General features: G+C 39.3%; 1 long non-coding RNA gene across 3 annotated transcripts; it reads left to right on the top strand.

Annotated features, from left to right (window-relative positions):
* Positions 1 to 2,451: 2,451 nt before the first annotated feature.
* Positions 2,452 to 17,781, top strand: LOC140687392 (uncharacterized). Of its 3 annotated transcripts, XR_012061645.1 has the most exons (7): positions 2,452 to 2,883; positions 3,456 to 3,619; positions 4,844 to 4,936; positions 8,276 to 8,367; positions 12,132 to 12,250; positions 12,461 to 12,552; positions 16,777 to 17,781. It is a non-coding gene; the product is annotated as an uncharacterized lncRNA (long non-coding RNA). The 3 variants fall into 3 exon arrangements; XR_012061644.1 differs by lacking the exon at positions 2,452 to 2,883 and having other exon boundaries at positions 3,278 to 3,619; XR_012061646.1 differs by lacking the exons at positions 2,452 to 2,883; positions 3,456 to 3,619; positions 4,844 to 4,936 and adding an exon at positions 5,988 to 6,162.
* Positions 17,782 to 19,023: the final 1,242 nt, after the last annotated feature.

The following is a 19,023-nucleotide window of genomic DNA, read 5'->3' as shown; positions in this document are numbered from 1 at the left end:
ATGAGACTTGTTTCAGATTCATTTTCTAAAATGTGACACTGCCTTCTATCTTTTTAAAATTTCTTTTCTTTTTTCTCTTCTTTTTTTCTTCTCTTTCCCTCTTTCCATGACATATTTCAAATGTATAGAAAAATGTAAAACTTCCAGTGCAGGCAGCCATGACACAGATGTCATAAAGAATAATGTTTGACTGGATTTCCTTTTGTATATTTTTAATAGAAATACAATGTTACTTATGTATGAAGTTGCAAATGTGTCCCTTCCCCAACTCCACTGGCTTCTCTCCATGAGTCAACCACTCATCAAGATTTGTGTGTCTCTACCAGTATCATTTTCCACATGGATGGACATTTATGCTGTTTTCAAAATTTACTATTAAAGAAATTATAATGAAGTGGGGAGGATATGGATCAAGTGGTAGAGTACATGTTTAGCACACACAAGGTCCTGGGTTCAATCTCCAGTACCTCCTCCAAACATAAATAAATAAGTAAACCTAAATACCTCCCCCCCTCAAAAGATAAAATAAAATAAAATTTTAAAAGTAATTATAATGAATATTTCTGCATTTATTTTTTTGTGAACAGGTATAAGGTTTTCCAGGCTATACCTTTGTGGGAAACTTTTTGAGTCATAGGTAATCTTATATTCAACTAACCTCAATATTTTTAAATTGTCTAGATTGGTTATAATGCCACCAGTGGATTATGAGGCTTGTTATGTCCTCATATCCTCTCTAACTCCTGAGATTATCAGTCTTCTTAATCATTGCTCATCTGATAGATGTTCAATATCGTATTTCTTACGTATATGTCTTTTTGAGGTATAATTTGCATATAGTAAAATTCACCCTGTGAATGTAGAGTATTATGAATTTGGATAAATCATACATTTGCATAACCACCATCACAATCAAGGTATAGAACATTTCCACCCCCCCCCGAATTCCCTTATTTCTCTTTATAGTCAAACCTTCTGTGTATCCCCAGCCCTAGCAACCACCACTCAGTTTTGTCTTATTATATTTTGTGCACTTAGCAGCCCATGAATAGTAGTAGGTCAAACACATTATCAAGAAGCCAATATTCATACAATGGAATACTACTCAGCCATAAAAAAGAATAAAATGATCCATTTGCAGCAACATAAGTGGACCTAAAGATCATTCTAAGTGAAGTAAGCCTGAAAGAGAAAGAAAAATACCATAGGACATCACTCATATGTGGAATCTAAAAGAAAAGGAAAAAAGAAAAAAAAGAGAAAAGGACACTATGAACTCATTCACAAAACAGAAACAGACCTGAAGACTTAGTACTGTCTCCTCTACTAGCTCTTCCAGTTTTCATCCACGAAGAAGAAACCGGCCGTCCAGGGTCATCTAGTTCACTCTCCTAAATCCTCCAGCGCCATCCCTGCCTCCCTTCCATCCTCTGGGTGACCCTCTAGAACTCCGTCTGTCACTCCTTGGAACAAACTGCTCCAGTACTACCAGCTCCAAGGCTTGTTCTTTCCTGCGTGTCTCTGACCGGAACCGTCCCTAGACGGCAAAGTTTTGGAACCTGGCTCGCAGCTTCCGGAGCCCAAGGAAATCCTGGTCTCCAAGCTGCCGGAAGTGCGGTTGGAAAACTTCCGGGTCAGGGAGAAGGTTGCAGAGGATGCTTGACCCATCTTCGCTGTTGGGATCCTCCTCCAACTTCACTCTCGTAGTTTTCTTCTTCCTCGCCTGGAGTTGGGATGATAAGTATTGCATATTCTTCCAGGGACTGTGCAGACGTCCTGATTTATATTCCTCAGGCCCGGGAACCGCAGCTGCTGAGCGTCCCCGGCGAACGCACAAACGCCGCTCACAAGCCTGTTTCCTGGTTGCTGAGTTTTTGAATCTGATTGTTGTTCCTCCATATTGTTTTAGTTTCTTTCTCATAGTTTTGTTTTTTGTTTGTTTGTTTGTTTGGGCTTGTTTTGTTTTGGTGGTAAAAAGATTTCTGATTGCCTTAACTTTTCTAGCTGTTGGCAGAGAAATTTCTCCTGCTTGTTGCATCTCCTGCCTTTCCTCTTGGGAGCATGATTCCTGGTATGGTTTGGAACTTTTAATGTGCTGTTGCCTTTAGCTAAAGCACAGTTTGCTTTTACTGTGGAATTTCTATCTCCCACGGGTTGTGGCGGGGTCCCTGTGGAATAATTTTTGTCCTTGCTAGGCCATGGGTATTTTTACTGGTTGTGAAAGTGTTGTAATGTTAACGTTCTGACTTGGGATTCCTACATAAAAATACGGTGCTGACTTAGGCTTTGTATGTCTCACAGGGGAACATTATGGTCCTGCCTTGTTTTGTTTCTCTGGCATATCAATCAGGGTTCATTGTAAGGTACAGGAAAGGGTTTAATAGAGTAAATTAGGTTGGAAGAATTGAAGAAGTGGATTCTAGAAATGACTCCCAGACTAACCAAGTCACCCTTCCCTGGAGACCACCACCAGTTCTGTCATGAAGCTACTCTGGGTACCCCTATTTCTATCCCCAGTGCCTCTCTACTCCCAGGAAGCTAAAGAACAAGCACTAGACAGATACAGCTGAAAATTTCACAATTCCACAGCGCTACTAACAAAAGTGGTTGAAGAACGGGCCCAACTCTTTTCCACCTTCCAGTCTCAGGTGAAGGCGATTATTGGTGGAACCGGCGACCCCAGCTCCCTTGCTGCATGGAAATCTGGGAAATGTAGTCGATTTTGGTGTCTGCTTCTGATTTATTTTGTTTTGATTTGCTTTTAGAACCTCCAGGCAGAAAGAGGGTGTAAAGGAGCCTGAATAAATCCATCAGTAATGGCCACACCTCAACTAAAGGGGGATATTCCCCTCAGGGAGGTGGTTTTAAGTCTCCACTTCTCAGGTACTGATAGTCACCTGTCAGATGAGTCCTATAGGAAGCAGATTCAGAGATGGAGTTAGGAGTGCAAACAGTTTACTGGGGAATAACACTTGAGAACTGAGAAGGGAGGAAGCCAGTTGGGAGAAGGATCTGACTTCAGTACAGATCTAATAAAGTCTGCTAATGCGACAGGGGGCTTCAGGACAAAGATGGCCTATTAAAGGACTCTATTGGTGTTTAGAAATGGTCAGACCCCCCAGCCACGGGCAGACTCAGTCATTGGCTGCAGCAACCCCGAAGCTATCAGACTGAGGGGGGCCTGATGTGATTAACTAACACCTGAAGGCTGTCAGCTAGTGACATTCCTCCTCACAGCTGGACAATGTGCTTTTTCCTGAAGGGAGACCTTGGCAGGGCCTCACTGTGTCTGCCAGAGATCACTTGGCCTGTCACCAGGTGTGTGTAAACCTTTGCTCCCACCTACAAGGGCCCACATCTGCTCTAATACCCAAATGCATTTCCATTGTATCAGCTCTTATTTACTTCCCTGGTTCCCTCTTCATTCTGGAAAATGGTCTTTTCTTTCTTTCAAGCCTGGCTACATCATCAAAATTTCTAAGTGGTACCAGTAGACAGTCACCTGTTTCTTGTCATCTCAGTCTGTCTTTTTGCTTCACTCAATTTTTTTGCCCCCAAGACATCAGTTCATAGAGACTTACCTGATAGATGACCCAATTAAGATTATGTCACTGACACGGTAAGTAAAAATGATCTTCTTGTTGCCATGAATTCACCTGTAAACTGTCCTGGTTGCTAGGACTGATGCTTAAATATCGGGCTGATTCTAGACGAGTCAACTCACAACTTCCTATTTTGGTTGACAGTATTAGTGATCATTATGCTAGGAGTTGGGAGGTAAATAGAAAATGGAAAACAAATCATTTCTGTATTCAAGAAACTCTTAGTTGGATGTACTAATACACAAGGAAGAGTTAAAAAACAATTAGTGTGAAACTATATGGCTTAAACCCTTCCTACTCAAAGTGTGGATTATGGACTGCCGGCAATGGCCACACCACAAACACATAGGAAATGCAGAGTCTCAGGCCATATTCCAAACCTGCTAAATCATAATCTGCACTTTAAAAAGATCCCTAAGGATTCATATATACTATAAGGTTTGGAAAACACTAGCTTATACAAAAATGCCATTGGCAATGGACTTGAGAGAAAGAAACTCAATAGAATGAGAGAGAAAGAGGACCCCTATATGGTTGCATGAGCTCTCACCTTAAAGGAGAATAAGGAATGGACTTCAGTTTGGTGGAGCAAAATGTGATAATACAGCTTTAAAATCTTTCAGAGAAATCTCCAGTACTAACCCCAGAATCCACTGTGTTATCTTCCTCAGTAAGATCTTATGGCCCATCTAATAATTTTCCTTGATACTGACATTTAGGTTATATATCTTTGATGCTATAGGAATTTCACAAAATACATGAAGTTCTTTTGATAATTCATTAACTTGAACTAGAATGGGCTGAGGTTATAATGAATTTCAATACACAGTCAAATTTGCTATTATAAGGTGCTTTATGTCCAAAATATGTCATTTCATTCCAAAGTGGTCTTAATAAATTCTACTACATGCATTCCTCTGGATTACAGGGAGGCTAATGTTTTTATAAAATGGGTTTTCCCCCATGGTGTTTTCTAAGCACCTTTTCCCTGTATCCCTCCCTCTTCGGTGAAGTGGAAACTGTAACGTTACAAAGCAGATCCACATGCTCGGTAACAGTGGAAATGGGGGCTTTTGTTATAAGTTAAAATGTTCTCTTCTTTGATTTCTGCTCACATTATTAAGACAGGTAAATTGCATTTTCATGAAATGTTTCTAGTAAAGAAAAAACAAACTCTGCCGATTTATAATGTAATTTCAGAGGGGCTCAGCAGTTTGCCATCCTTTTATGTCTAATTCCAGATCAGAGGGAGGGGAGAAACCTTGAACTGACACAGCTGATTCAGAATCTCAGTATATGGAGAGAAGGAAAACACCTCTAGATACGACTTCAAGGTAATTTGTAAAAATTGTCCTTAGGGATTCTGATTCTTACAGTTTGAGTTAGAAGACATAATAGTGGTACCTAAGAGGGAAGTATGAAGAGGAACCTCAGTTGCAGAGTGTAGTTTAAGCTCGGTATATTAGGAAGGAGGGCACTGGCTGAATTCCAGTTTGTTTGTTTGGGTATCTCTTCCTGTTGAGTTTCTTCCTCCCAAGTCCATTAACAATGGTATTTTTGTATAAGTTAGTGCTTTCCAAATCTTAAAGTTCACACCTCCCTTTTAATGCTCTTGGTTTCCTAATTTATAGGCAAGTTCTAATCCTCAGTAGTACTGAAAAAAAAGACAAGCAATGGGTTAACCAATTTAGTGAGTAAACAATTATGCTTCATTTTAACAAATTGGTTGAGATATAATTCACACACTATAAAATTTATCCATTTGAAACTTACAGTGCCATGGTCTTTAGCACATTTAACATATTAATGGTTTAACCATCACCACAATCAATTTGAAAACACTTCAGTCACCCTCAAAAGAAACCCAATATCCTTTAGCAATTGCTCCATATTCCCTCGTACCCCAGCCCTGGCAAATACTAGTTGACTTCCTGTCTCTATGGATTTGCCTATTCTGATATTTCACATAAATAGAATCACACAACATGCAATCTTTTGTGGCAGGCTTCTTTCATTTAGCATGTTTTTCAGATTTGCCTATGTGGCAGCATATGTCAGTACTTCAGCCATATGATTGAATGGACATAACAACCTGTTTATCCATTCATTCATTGATGGACATTTATTATTTCCTCTTTTGGGCTATTATGAATAATTTTGCTGTGAGCATTGGTGTAAAAGTTTTCTGTGAAGTCAATATTTTCATTTCTCTCAGGAGTGGAAATGCTGGGTCATATGGTAAGTCTACTTTTACCCTTTTAAGGAACTGCCAAAACTATTTTCCAAAGTGCCTGCAACATTCCACATTCTCACCAGCAGTGCATAAAGGTTCCAAGTTCTCTACATCCTTGCCAACACTGTTACTGTCTGTCTTTTTTATTTGAGCCATCCTAGTGGGTGTGAAGTGGTCTCTCATTGTGGTTTTAGTTTGCATTTCCCTGATGGTGAATGATGTTAAGTATCTTTTCATATGTGAATTGGCCATGTGTATATATTCTTTGGAGACATATCTGTTGAAGTCCTTTGTCCATTATTACAGACTACTGGCTGGAGACTGAGGGTGAGTGTCAGGACCCTGGTGTTTGTTGTTCTTGTTATTATGTAATTGAGCAATCTGCAATATTTTTATAGCACCTTATGATATATTAAGATTGATCTTGGATTATCATCCACACGAAAAAGATAACCTTCTATACATAAGAAAAATGGTAGATTTTGGCAGATTAAATTCTTCCCCAAGATTTGAGAAGGTCTTATTTCAAGCATTTATTTCATATAAAGGGCTGTCTCTGGTGCGTGTGTGTGTGTGTATCTATGCATACCATCACTGGGAATTTACCCTTTTACTGAGTTTATTGAGTTTTAATGAAACCTGGTATTTTCCACCAGGGATCTACTCTCTCTGTTGGGTTCCCTGGTGAATCAGTTGATGCCTCAAAAGCTGATGTTCATGTCTAAGGGCTTGGGGTTGTCTGGTTGTGTCCACTTATCTGTAGAGTTTGGGGCAATAGCAAGATTTGTGGACTGCTCCACACCACTCCAGTCATTTATGGGAAAGAGCTGATATTTATACCAGTGAATTAAATACTTTGCATTGGTCCCTGCCAGCTTTTTCCTCTTAGTTTTCCTGGCTACTTGCATTATCTATCTTAGTTCCCTGTGATAAATGTACACAATGGCTTAGTCTTTTGAAACATTAGGAAAAGGATTTCATTCAAACTAGTAAGAATAAGGAAAACAATAGTTACTTAAGACAAAGTGAACCAGACTTAGGAACAGGAGTCAGCTGCTCAAGGATAGCTATAATATTGGCTTTAAAAACATTTTTGGCTATAAAAAGTCATAGGAAAAAGGTGAAATGTCATAGGAAAAAGGTGAAAAATATTATAAGAAATTAAAGTATTTGAAGGAAGTGGTTGTTCTTTCTGAATTTTAGTTAAGGATATTTAGCTGTTTCTGTTTAATTTTAGTAATAAGAATCGAGGCTGAAGTTTTTTAACTGATCAAAGAAGTTTGGATTTCCAAATAATTGTCTAAATGAATTTAGCATTAGCAGGGTTCTTTGTGTGTCTTGTATAATGAACCTTTTGCAGCAACTGTGTTTTGCTTTCTTATTTGCCGTTCACCAACCACTCTTTCAAGTGTATTTGCATTGTCTGCACTAAGCTATGCAAATAAATGAACTTTATCAAATAAGAGACAGAAAAGGAAGAAAGTCTAAAACACAGTGAGTCTAAAATTATTTTCTTTACTCTTCTCTTTGATGTTGTATGTTCTCGTGGCTCTACAAGCCTTCTGCACCTACTTATGTATTTGGCGCACATTAAACTTGATTTTTTTATTTGGAACCATTCTCTTCTTCATTTGCATTTGGCTTATCTCTTTCATTAAGGTGGAAACTACTCCAGGGGACTTGGTTTTCCCCGTGGCTGAGAAAACCAGCCCTTTGTTGAGTCACCGGCTGCTTCTGTGATGTAGGAGGACCGGCCAGCAGAGCAGGCATCATTGTTATTTTTTAACTAGGATGTTAGATTCCAGAAGTTATTATCCTATATGTGACATCCTCCTTCCTACCCATCCCATCCCTGAGTCTCATCTCTGTTGCTCTTGGGGAGGAAGAACATTAGGCAGTCAGTCCTGCACTGAGCAGCTGAGTTGTCCACCTCAGGTGGAGAATGGAACCACAGAAGAGATACTGTGCCGTTGTGTTGAGAAAGGTTTTAGACTAATGAAAGCAAGAAGGAAGAACTGATGTCAGTCTGAGAGTAAAGGTCTAGATTCTTGTTTCAGTGCAAATATGATTATATTGCCAAATCTTTGCAAGCATTCAACATATGAATGGGTCTTTACACAAAATCAAATGATGGTGGCAATGGGCTACATTTATTTACTGCATTCCCAAGCCCCTCACTGTTGAAGCAGTGTAAATGTGACTCTCACCAAACAAGTGTCTTTAGGAAGCACGGAGAAGTAAGTGAAGTGAAAATGGGAAGATTACTTGAAGACAATTCAAAGGCAATGGAAGTGACACTATTTGAAAATCTTGAATGCTCCCAACTTTACTCATATGAAGTGCAGCATATTTTTAATTTTCAATTATGTTTTTATTCCTGGGAATTTGTATCCTCCCTCAGCCAAATCCTCATGTATTTGTTTGCTCTCATCTTTCCTAGAACTTCCATATTTTATAGCAAGTAAAATGCCTGGTTAACCAAAGGTACTCATCCAGGAGGAAGAGTTCCAGCAGGAAGCATTTCTAGACTGGGTAAGTAACAGACCAAATGAGCAAAGAAACAGACTGGCTGAGCTACTTTTTGGCTGATACTTTTGGAAGCAACACTCCAAACCAATTTGCAGCTTTGCAAAGTTTGGGTTTTAAAGCAGTCCATGGCTCCTCATTCATTAGTAAGTTTGCAGGGTTAGCAACTGAGTGATTTCTTCCAGGTGCACGTGTATCAGTCCCAGAGCCGAGACTATGTGCTGAGAACATCCATCAGTGCAACATAAAAAGTAGAATCATTAACATTTTAACTTTCTTCTTTTTAATTTGTAATAACCTCCTAACTGCCTCCTCAGTCAAGGACATTCTAAGAAATGTATAGGGACGGAGACTACTGTATTGGGCTATTTTTCAAGTGAATGGCAGGACAGCTTTTTTTTTTGGAGCAAAGTAAATTGAGAGATTCCAAAATAAATGAAAAAAGATCAAATTTCCTAGTAAACTTCACTTTAAATAATTTTATTTTTTTTATTGTGGTGAACTATACATAACATAAAATTTACCGTCTCAACCATTTTTAAGTATACAGTTGAGTGGTATTAAGGATATTCACATTATGCTGTTGTGACCACCATCCATCTCCAGAACTCTTTGCATCTTGCAAAACTGAAACTCTGTTCCCATTAAACAACAACTCCCAGGTTCTCCCCACCCTCAGTCGCTGACAACCACCATTCCACTTTCCACTTTCCCCTCCATGAATCTGAGTACTCTCAGTACCTAATATGAGAGGCATTTTTAGTGACTGTCTTACTTCACTTAGCATAATGTCTTGAAGGTTCATCCACCTTATAGCATGTACCAGAAGTTCTTTCCTTTCAAAGACTGAACAATATTACGTAGTGTGTGTATGGTGTATCTTGTTTATCCATTCATCTGCTTATGGCCCTTTGGGTTTTCCACCTTTTGGCTCTTGTGAATAGTGATCATCAACTTCATGTTGAAAGGGAAAGGTCTCCACACCCAAAGTGTTAGTGTTTCATCACAATGTTTTATGGTTGATCTGAAGACAGCGAAACCCATTGAAAAAAATGGAGATGCAGATATTGTATTGAAATCATAGACAGTATTTGTTTATTTTTCTTGTCCAGGAATAAAATACTCCCAGAAACTTTTTTATTGTAATATAATATATTATATATTATCCAGTCTTTCAAGCTTTGTGTTTCTGGGTCCACTGACTGTGTTTACTGTGTAACTGTGAAAGGGTGACTGCATTATCTTCTGGAAGGGAGTGATACATGCTCCCTTTGCCTGTGATATTTATGGTAAGGACTCTGTTCCAGGGATCTGGGGTTTTATGAGGTTATCCTCAGTGGGATGCCTTTTAATTGCTTGAGTTATATTAGTCCTTGAGGTAAGATCCTTTTCTCAAGTGTCCAACCAAGTCTCCTGATCAACCCTCCTCAAAGCCACAGTAAAATTGGCATGCTTAAGTAGGGAAGGAATGCTAACATCCCAGATCTGAGAGAGGTAATTTGGTCCAAAATGCACTCCAGTGATGTTTATGTTTCAGATAAAGTGCTTACAACACTGTTGCTGCCCTTTCGACCCCTGCTTCCTTGTTCGTGTGCTTCTAGGAGAAAGTGATACTTAAATTCAAATCTTTACTTTTATTAGCTCCCAGAGTGAATTAGGATTTCAGTCCAATCTTATCTGTGGTATAAACATCCTGTTACCATTCATATCTTGCAGATATCTTGGGGAAAACAATTAAATACATTCCATCAAGGGAACAAAATGGAAACTCACCATAATCAATCTTTTTCTTTCCTTTTCTTCTCTTTCTGTTCTTTCTGTTCTTTTCTTTCTTTCTTTTCCTTCCTTCCATCTTTTCTTCCTTCCCGCTCCCTCCCTTCCTCCTCCTTTCTTGCCGTTTTTCCTGCTTTTCAAATTCACGACCATATATGTTGCAAACTCAAGGAATATAAAAGCGCACACCCTGCAGTGGCTGTTGTGGGGAAGGAGGGGTGGCCCATGAGGTGGGAGTGGGGAATGGGAGCGAGGGCTAGAGTTACAGCCATATGCGGAAGTTATTTCTCAGGCTGGACTCTCCTGTGTGGACAGCATCTTCATCTGAGCCATAGAGGCTGAAAAATCACACTTTAACTTACTGCAAAACACAGCAGTGAAGACGCATTTCCCAGTTTTCTTAAAAGCAAAACCTGCATGTGCCTTTAGAGATTTACAACTTTGAATAAGTAGGATCACACTTCCTGTGGTTGGCTCTGTTCTCCTAAACCGCATCTCTTCAAATGTAACAAGCGAAGGGGTGTGAGCAGAGAGGGAGGAGAGCTTCAGGCCACTTAGCTGATGTAGCCTCTGAAGGTAGGACAAGAAATCAAAAGTTGAAACTGAGGCCAAAAGGCAGTTAAGTCTTTCTGTCTGGGAGAAGGCTTGTGCCGGCCAATTGAATGGTGAACCATTTTATTTACTGAGGATATTAAAGTGGTTTAGACAAGTAGATTAAACAGCTCAATAAAACAGAATTCTGCACATGATCAAATTTCCGTTCTACAGTAAAACTTATCTGTTTGTTTGACAGAAATCAATGAGCTAGTAAATGTGAAAGCACAAAGTGAACTGAAGCCAAATGCTAGAGACATAACTGTCAGCACCTTGCGTTCAGTTGGTGCTTTTCACGTGAGAAGCATGAGACGGGGGGCTCAGCACCTCACCACCAGTGTGGGCCCGAGCAAAACCCTATCGACCTGGAGTCCCGAGCAAACCCCACAACTGCCTGTCGTATCCAAAGACAAGGGACCTCATATGATGAAGACTGCCTGGATCTTACTGTGACTTTCTGAAGTTCCTTTTATTTTATTTTAATTAAGTAGCTTTTCTTGTGCAAAGGGAGAATCATATGTTCAGTTTCTGGCCCAGAGATTGTACAAGCAGAACCACCCTATTTTCTGCAATTGTGAATATGTATTGTGTTAACATCTGGAATCCTCTTTGCACTTTTAATTGTTTTTATTTGATAGATATGAAAAATGTCTGGGCGGTGGAAAAAACAAAAGATGAAGTTAAGCACATAAACGGGAACGTAGCAGAGACATAGAGGAAAAACAAAAATCGTGTAAATCTTACTTTGTAGAGCCGAGGAGAACAGGACTTAAGTTAATCCAGATGAGGTGGCTTTGGACTTTTTAGAGCACCGCAGAGCTGAGGATATCTAACCTGAGAACAGTCTTAAAGCAGTGACTCCATTTATAAGAATGCTCGTTACGTGGAATCTTCTTTATTATCATAATCATGGTTACTTGGATGCTCCTGTCTAAACCCTGGACAGGCTTTCATAATGACATAATATTCTTGGCATAATGACAATTTCTGGAAGCTGATATTTACTCATGTAAAGGACTCAGCCACTTGCTATCTGTATGCATACATCTTATTTAACTTCCGAATGATGATTAATGTCCAAAGCAGAGAAGAACGATTCAGTGACAAATTATTTCTCCATTTACATATCTATTTCTGAAGCGAGTTGTTAAAGTGAAAGTTTCTTCCTAGTTTATAAATCTTTGCCAAAGAACTTCATCTACTGTTTGAACATAGAATGTTTTGCATTTCATACCAGAAAACCAGACACATCTAAACGTGCCCAAAATAGACACTAAATTCAAAGCAAATAAGCACTCATAGATGTTTTGGTTATGTATTGTTATGTAACAAACTACCTCAAATTTTTTTTAGTTTGAAAGAACAGTAATTATTGAATGTCTCTTACTGTTTCCTTGGGTCAGGAATTCAAGGATGGTTTGGCCGAGTGGTTCTGTCTCAGAGTCTCTCGCAGGGTGCTGACAGCCTGTAGTCACTTGAAGGCTTCACTGGCTAGAGGATTAGCCATTCATGGGACTGGCAGGTAAGGGCTACCTGTGAGCAGGACACTCCAGCATACTCATAACGAGAGCCTTTCCAGAAGGGCTGTCTGAGTGTCTTCACAGCCTACTGACTGGTTATCCCAGACCAAATGACCCAAGGGACCACAGTGGAAGTTAGAATGCTCCTTATGACCTTGCCTCAGAAGGGACACACTGTCACCTACTCCATATTCTGTTGATTACATGACCAGCCCTGGCTGCATGTGGGAGAGGACCACACAAGGGTGTGAAGACCAAGAGTCAAGTTACTGGAAACCATCTTGGAATGTGGCTACCATTATAGGTATGCTTTTCAATAATTAATATGTGTATATAATGCATGCTTATCATATAGATGCACTGAGAAAGAACATCACACATCATAGGCACATTGTAAATAAATATCGAAGGACTTCATGAGATATTTATTCAAATATTTAATCCATGAAGAGTAAAAATGGATACTGTATCACAAGGAATTACTATTAGAGTCTGAGCTTGACTCCATATATAAATTAGACCGATGTAAGCATGTTTAAGAAGCTGGAGGGCTGTCTTGCCAGGAGACCACTCATGCAGGGCTGAAGAAGACTTGGAAAATGTACGCACAGGGGGAAACGTACTTTGACCAAAGAAATAACCAAGGGTGTTGGAGGACAGTATTGACACCTGGCTCTGGAATTGGTTTACATCCTGAGCTCCACTAGACATTTTTCTTTTTTCTTTTAATCCCAAACACAAACAATATGGTAGTATCACTTCATGTTGCATTTACTTGACTAGTGAGGTTGATCATTTCTTCATGGATTTGTTGGTCATATCTAGTTCTTCTGTGAAATTTCCGATCACAGCCCTTTGCTCATTTTCAAAATTCAGTGGCTTGTCTTTTTAGATGCATTTGGTGCAAGAAATGCAAGATGTAACACTTCTTTAGATGCGTTTAGTTGTTCATATTTGCTAAAATAATCCATTTTTAGACTTATTAACATCCGATTATATATTTTATTTCAATCTACTCTAATCTTAAAAATATCTCCCATTCTGTTTATCAGGTCCCAAATGCTTTATATTTTATTAACTCTCCTTTGAATTTTCAATTTCTTCTTTTAATTTTCTCCTTACACCTAAAATTATACATAAAAGAATGTTTTTGTCAAATAGATTTGAAAGCTATTCGTCTAAAGATAATTTCTAGTTTTGTAGCATTGTAAATAGAGGTGGCCTCTATAATATTAACATTTGACACTAGATAATATATTCTCTGTGGATTAATTAATTGTTGGTCTTTTAAAATGTCTAACAAATACTTAAAATATGACTATGTTTTCTTCCTTAAAACGTGATTGGAATCTCTCCTCTCTGCAGTCTCAAAATCTTCAGTATGAATCTAAAGAGCCTCTGGAAGTTTCCCAAATATTTCATGCTCTTTGGCAGCTTGGGGGCCTTAGCTCATGACATTTCCCATACCTGGAGTGCCCTCTTTTTTTACCTTCAGTTGGCTAAGATCTGCTGTTCTTCCTGGTCATTTTAGAAAACATAGCCTGTGCACTTTCTATAGATTAATAACTTCAAATGCTACTTTTTCTGCAAAAGATTCTCTAATCTTCAAGACTGCTAAGTATTTCTATGGGGCTCCCTGCTAATGCTCTACCCTTCTCTTCTGAATGTGGTGCCTACATACTTATTTGACTTTTTGTCATTGGGCTACAGACCACTTTGAGGCAGGGGTTATATGCTGTTCCCTCTTATATCTCCCATTTCTTAGCAGGGTGACTGACATCTAGGAAATGATAAGTAAATCATGTGTTGAATGACTCAGGAAGAAAAGTAACTGTACAAATTATGGAGGAGACTTGATATTACCATATAATAGGGAGCCCTTAAATGTCTTCATGCCAAATATTGTGCTAAGTATCATAGAAATATAACTTCTAATCCTCAAAACCCTGAAAGAGAAGTGGTTCTGTCATACAGATAGGAAAACTGAGAATCAGGAAGTAAGCTATTATTGATCAAAAGTACACATGTGTTGGCTTAAAGGGGCAAATGAGAGTAATTGAGAATAACTTGAACATCTTAAAGAGTAAAGCTAGCTCACTGGTAGAGTGACATCAATGAAAGTGATGGAAAAACACCAGGAAAATGAGCAGAGACTGTCACAACTTTATCAGACCTCTGGGAAATTGTCAAAGGTTTACAGCAATGAAATGAACACTGAATAAAGAAAAAAGTAACTCATAGCTATGGTCAAATCTCAACATGCTTCCAGGGTGACAATTAGACACTGTAACCCAGGAAGAAATAAAAAGACCTTGCTAACATGTACCAGCAGAAACTGGGAAACATGTGTGGGACTGTATTCCAAAGGTGTTAGACCAAAAAGGAGGGACTGTAACACTGGCTTAGACTTAATTCATTAACATGGGAATGCAGCCCCATTCAGGGGTTATCCTGAAGGACAGTGATGAAGAAAAATCTTCCCAGGAGGCAGAGGTCCATTTTATGGGGTACGTTGGTTGTCAGCTACTAGTGAAATGACAGCTGGCCAACGTGAAGATCCATACTGATTTATGGGGTACTTGCTAATAGTTTGGTTCAATGGTTAGTGATGCTGACGAAATAAAATTGGAAGATTGATAACAAATATGCTTGGGGAAGAAGTATGTGGGTGGACCTCCAAGAATGGACATAAAATGTGAGAACGTTTTGGTTTCATGTGAACACTAACCAAAGGACATCCACTATAGAGGAGTCTTTTAATAATTAGTAGAGAAAATAATGACTGTGGATATCAGTCAGCTTCTTTCCCCAACCAATCTAGTTTTTGCTCAGTAGACCCATGAACAAAGTGGCCAAGATGGTAGGAGTGTAAGCTGTGCATAGACCCAATGTGAACTTGCTCTCACTAAGGCTGACCTGGCTACCACTAATCTATGTAGCCTAATCTGCCAATATGGGGGATCATGAGTCCCCAATATGGCACCATTCCTGGGTACCACCCTGCCATCTAGTGGCAGGTTAATTACACTGGCCCTCTTCCATTATAGAAGTGACAGAGATTTGTCCTCATTAGAATAGACTTATAATTTGGATATGAATTTGTCTTCCCTGCCTGTAATATTTCTTCTCATACAGCTGTCTGTGGATTCACAGAACACCTGATCTGCCATCATGGCATTCCACATAGCATTGCATCAGATCAAGAAATATTTCACAGCAAAGGAAGTGCCACAAGCTCATGCCTTGGAATCAACTGGCCTTACCATGTCCCTCATCGCCCCAAAGCTGTCGGCCTAATTGAAAGATGAAATGACTTCTTAAAGACTTAGTTACAGTGTCGATTGGGAAATAACACCCCGAAAGGGTGAGGTTCTGCTTTAAAGAGCGGAGTTTATACTTTGAATCAGAGACCATCGCAAGGCATGACTTTTTTTCTTTTCTTCCAGTAGACAGAATCAAGGGGTGGAAGTGGAAGTGGAAGTGGCTCCTGTCACTCTTATACCTAACAGTCCCTTGCAGATTCTTTGCTTCCCATCCTGGCAGCTTTGAGCTCTGCTGGATTGGTGATTTTAGCCTGCAAGGGTATAATGCTTCCACCAAAGGATATGATGGCCTCACCAAATTGGAAGATGAGAGTTCCATCTGGTCATTTTGGGTTCCCGATGCTACCAAATCCAAGAGAGTAAAAAGGAGGGTGGGCTAAAAACAAGGCAACCGAGTAGTGGATTTTGATTCCCAAGGTTGAAAGGTGAATCTGGTTGCTTCTGTACAATAAGGATGAGGAGAACTAGGTCTGAAATTCACAGGATCCCCAGGGAGCCACTGAGTGTTTCTGCATCCCACTCTGAAGGTTAGTGGGAAGCAGAATCAACTGATTCTAGGCAGGATGACTGAGGAATCAGCCCTTTCAGGAGTGAAAGTTTGGGTCACTCTTATCAAGTAAAAAAAAACCTGAAACAGCTGAGGTTCTGGCTGAGGTCGAGGGAAGTGTGGGATGGTAGATGAAAGTTACCATAGAAGTTGACTATGACTTGTGACCATTTATAGAAACGAGGACTGTGGTAGCTTTGCTGAAGTTCTTTGTGCTTGCTACGTGTGTATGTGAATCATTCTCTTCATCGTTCCCCTTCTTGTTGATGAAAAAAATCGTATGCCAGTTAAAGGAAGTTAACAAATTTATTGCAGCTAATAAATAATTAGAGTCATTGGAGGTAGTACATGATTATAAATTAATTTAAATTTAGGTAACAGAAGACTTTGGGACAAATATGTGACCAAATATGAAGAATAATTAATAATAATTAATAGCCTGTGATGGACACAAGGACTGTCGGGATTGTGTATCTCCCCATTTGGGGGAAGAGTGAGAACTTCACTTATAAAAAGGAAAGTTGTATCTTGTTGTAAAAGAGATTGAACGTGTAGGAGAGTACAGATGGAATCTGAGTAGCCAAGGGTGTGAACTGTTTTCAATTATTTGTCTGTCTTTGAATTAACCCTTCTGTATGTGTTCTATGACAAACAACAGGATTTGTTCAAGCATTTCCCCTTCAAAGTGAGCATGATGTTAAGATTTCTCAGCAGAGTGAGCTGGAGGGACACAGCAGGAAGAAGAAGGTAACGGCAGTGGGAGTGAGGACAGCCAGCCACGACCCCTCTGTGACCCTGCAGCATCCCCTGGCAGTCACTTCCGCAGTCTTCCTAGCGTGTCCCTCACATGGTCTGCACGCAGCACCTGCGATGCAGAGTCACATCCCAAACAGCTTCTCCTTCTGTGAGCCCACGTGCAGCCAGGGGTCCGGAGAGTCCACCCAGAGCTACCGCTCCCTCTGCAGGTCCCGCTGCACCTGGGCTCCGACAGAGTGCCCACGTCACCAGTTCCTCATCGCCTGCCCCCTCACCTGCACCCCAGAGGGCTGCCTCTTGTTTATCCAGAATCTTCAGAGCTGTTCTGATTTAGCTGAACTACTGAGTTTCTCTGTTATCTGGTGGCTGAACCTACCTTCTCCTCTAAGGTCTGAACCCCTTCCATGCTCGTCTTTCTCAAGATACTCTCCTTAGTCCTACAGTATCTTATAGACTTCCCTTAGATCTTACACTTAACTCTGTTACTACAGTTAATGCTTTTCTATCAGCCGTTCCCTATTTAACCTACTATGTTATTTCTGTATTCTGATTGGACCCAGATACTAAAATAATCTTCCTGATTCTATATTAAATTCTTTGGATGTAGTAATGGTAAAAACAAACAAACAAACATACAAAATTATGATATTTATTATCTTGGAGGAGGAACATGAGAATAGGGTAGAAGGTTTAGGTTATTAACTTTTTTTGTGTAATACTTGAAATTTGCCAATGGAAAATGTTTCACCTAAGTTACACAGTTAACAAAATTTAAGGAAAAACTTGTGCCTTTTGAAATGTTAAGACTATTTTATTAAATATGTACATATATACTTATTCTGAACCCAGTTATGAAGGGCTACTGTGTTAATAAATTCAATAAAATTTATTTACATTTATATATCAATTTTATTTCTGGATATGTCGTATCACTGATCTGGTCTAGCTGTAACTAACTTCTGTGTAAAAAGCCACAACTAAACACGTCTTTGTGGTGTAATGTCACAGGGAGGGACAGATCTGACTTAGAGGCACACTGTCAGTTGTGATTTCTCAACCTATGTGCTAATATTAAACTTTTCTCAAGACTTAGGTAGTAAAACTTTAAAAAAATGCAATTTTTTATCACTCTGCCTATAGAATGTTATCTTGGAAAATACTGAATTCACGATTATTAATGTGGTTTCAAAGATACTACCATAATTTAAAAAAGAGTTCATATTTTCCTATATTTAATACTTTTGCTGGTTGCAAAATCATAAAATTTTAATATTTCATCTCTGGCATTCCTCCTTCATTACACAGGCACACATACACACACACACAGAGGAATGCCTTGATGCATTATCATACGAGGTTAAAGTTTGAAAGTCTTGAAATTCTAGGTTGTCAACAAGATACTGTGTTTCCTAAGATGTTTCAGGGAAACCCACAAATTAGGAGTTGGGATTCACTTCAAGGAAAGTCCCCAAGTAAGTTTGTTCAAGAGAAAATTAGGAAAGAAAAAGAACAAAGAGGTTTAGTTATGGTAGAAATTATTAAATTATCTAGTTTTACCCCCAAAAGTTACTAGATGATAAGGAATCTGGTTAAAATGTACAATTCACAGCTCTTACTATTTTACATCTGATTTTTGCGTCCCTTGCAGTGAAAATAAGCTAAAATATTCCTGTTAAAATGATGACTGAATAATATGCAGACCTAGGCTTGACCCCTTGCTCATGCAGTAAAGTTTCATTCTGGTATATTGGCTCCTTGTCCGTAGGGCTGTGGCTGTTTAATCAAAGATGATAATGTGGGATTAAAGACACATGGAAAAAGAGAGAATCATTTTCTGAAAGGCTCATGATGATTTGCTTTGCTGTATCAGGGGTTCAACTTTGAAGGTAGATCATTGCAGAGTAATGCTTTGGTTATTGAATAAGGAAGGAAGAAAGGGAGGAAGGAAGAAAGAGAGAGAGGCAGAGGGAGGTAAGGAGGAAAGAAAGAGGAAGAAAAGAAACTGCTACTTACCTTCCTTAAAAGAAAAATGAAGGAATGAGGAGTGTTATTTGTGAAGGAAGAATTGGCTTGTGCTGCCAGTTACTCCCTGAATTTGGCCTGAGAACTACAAGCCCTACTTAGGGCTTTGGAAGTCAAGAAATACCAC

This window comes from Vicugna pacos, chromosome 19 (assembly GCF_048564905.1).
Source record: "Vicugna pacos chromosome 19, VicPac4, whole genome shotgun sequence".
NCBI lineage: Eukaryota > Metazoa > Chordata > Mammalia > Artiodactyla > Camelidae > Vicugna > Vicugna pacos.
The sequence above is the reverse complement of the archived record's forward strand: the minus strand, read 5'-3'. Positions and strand labels throughout refer to the sequence as shown.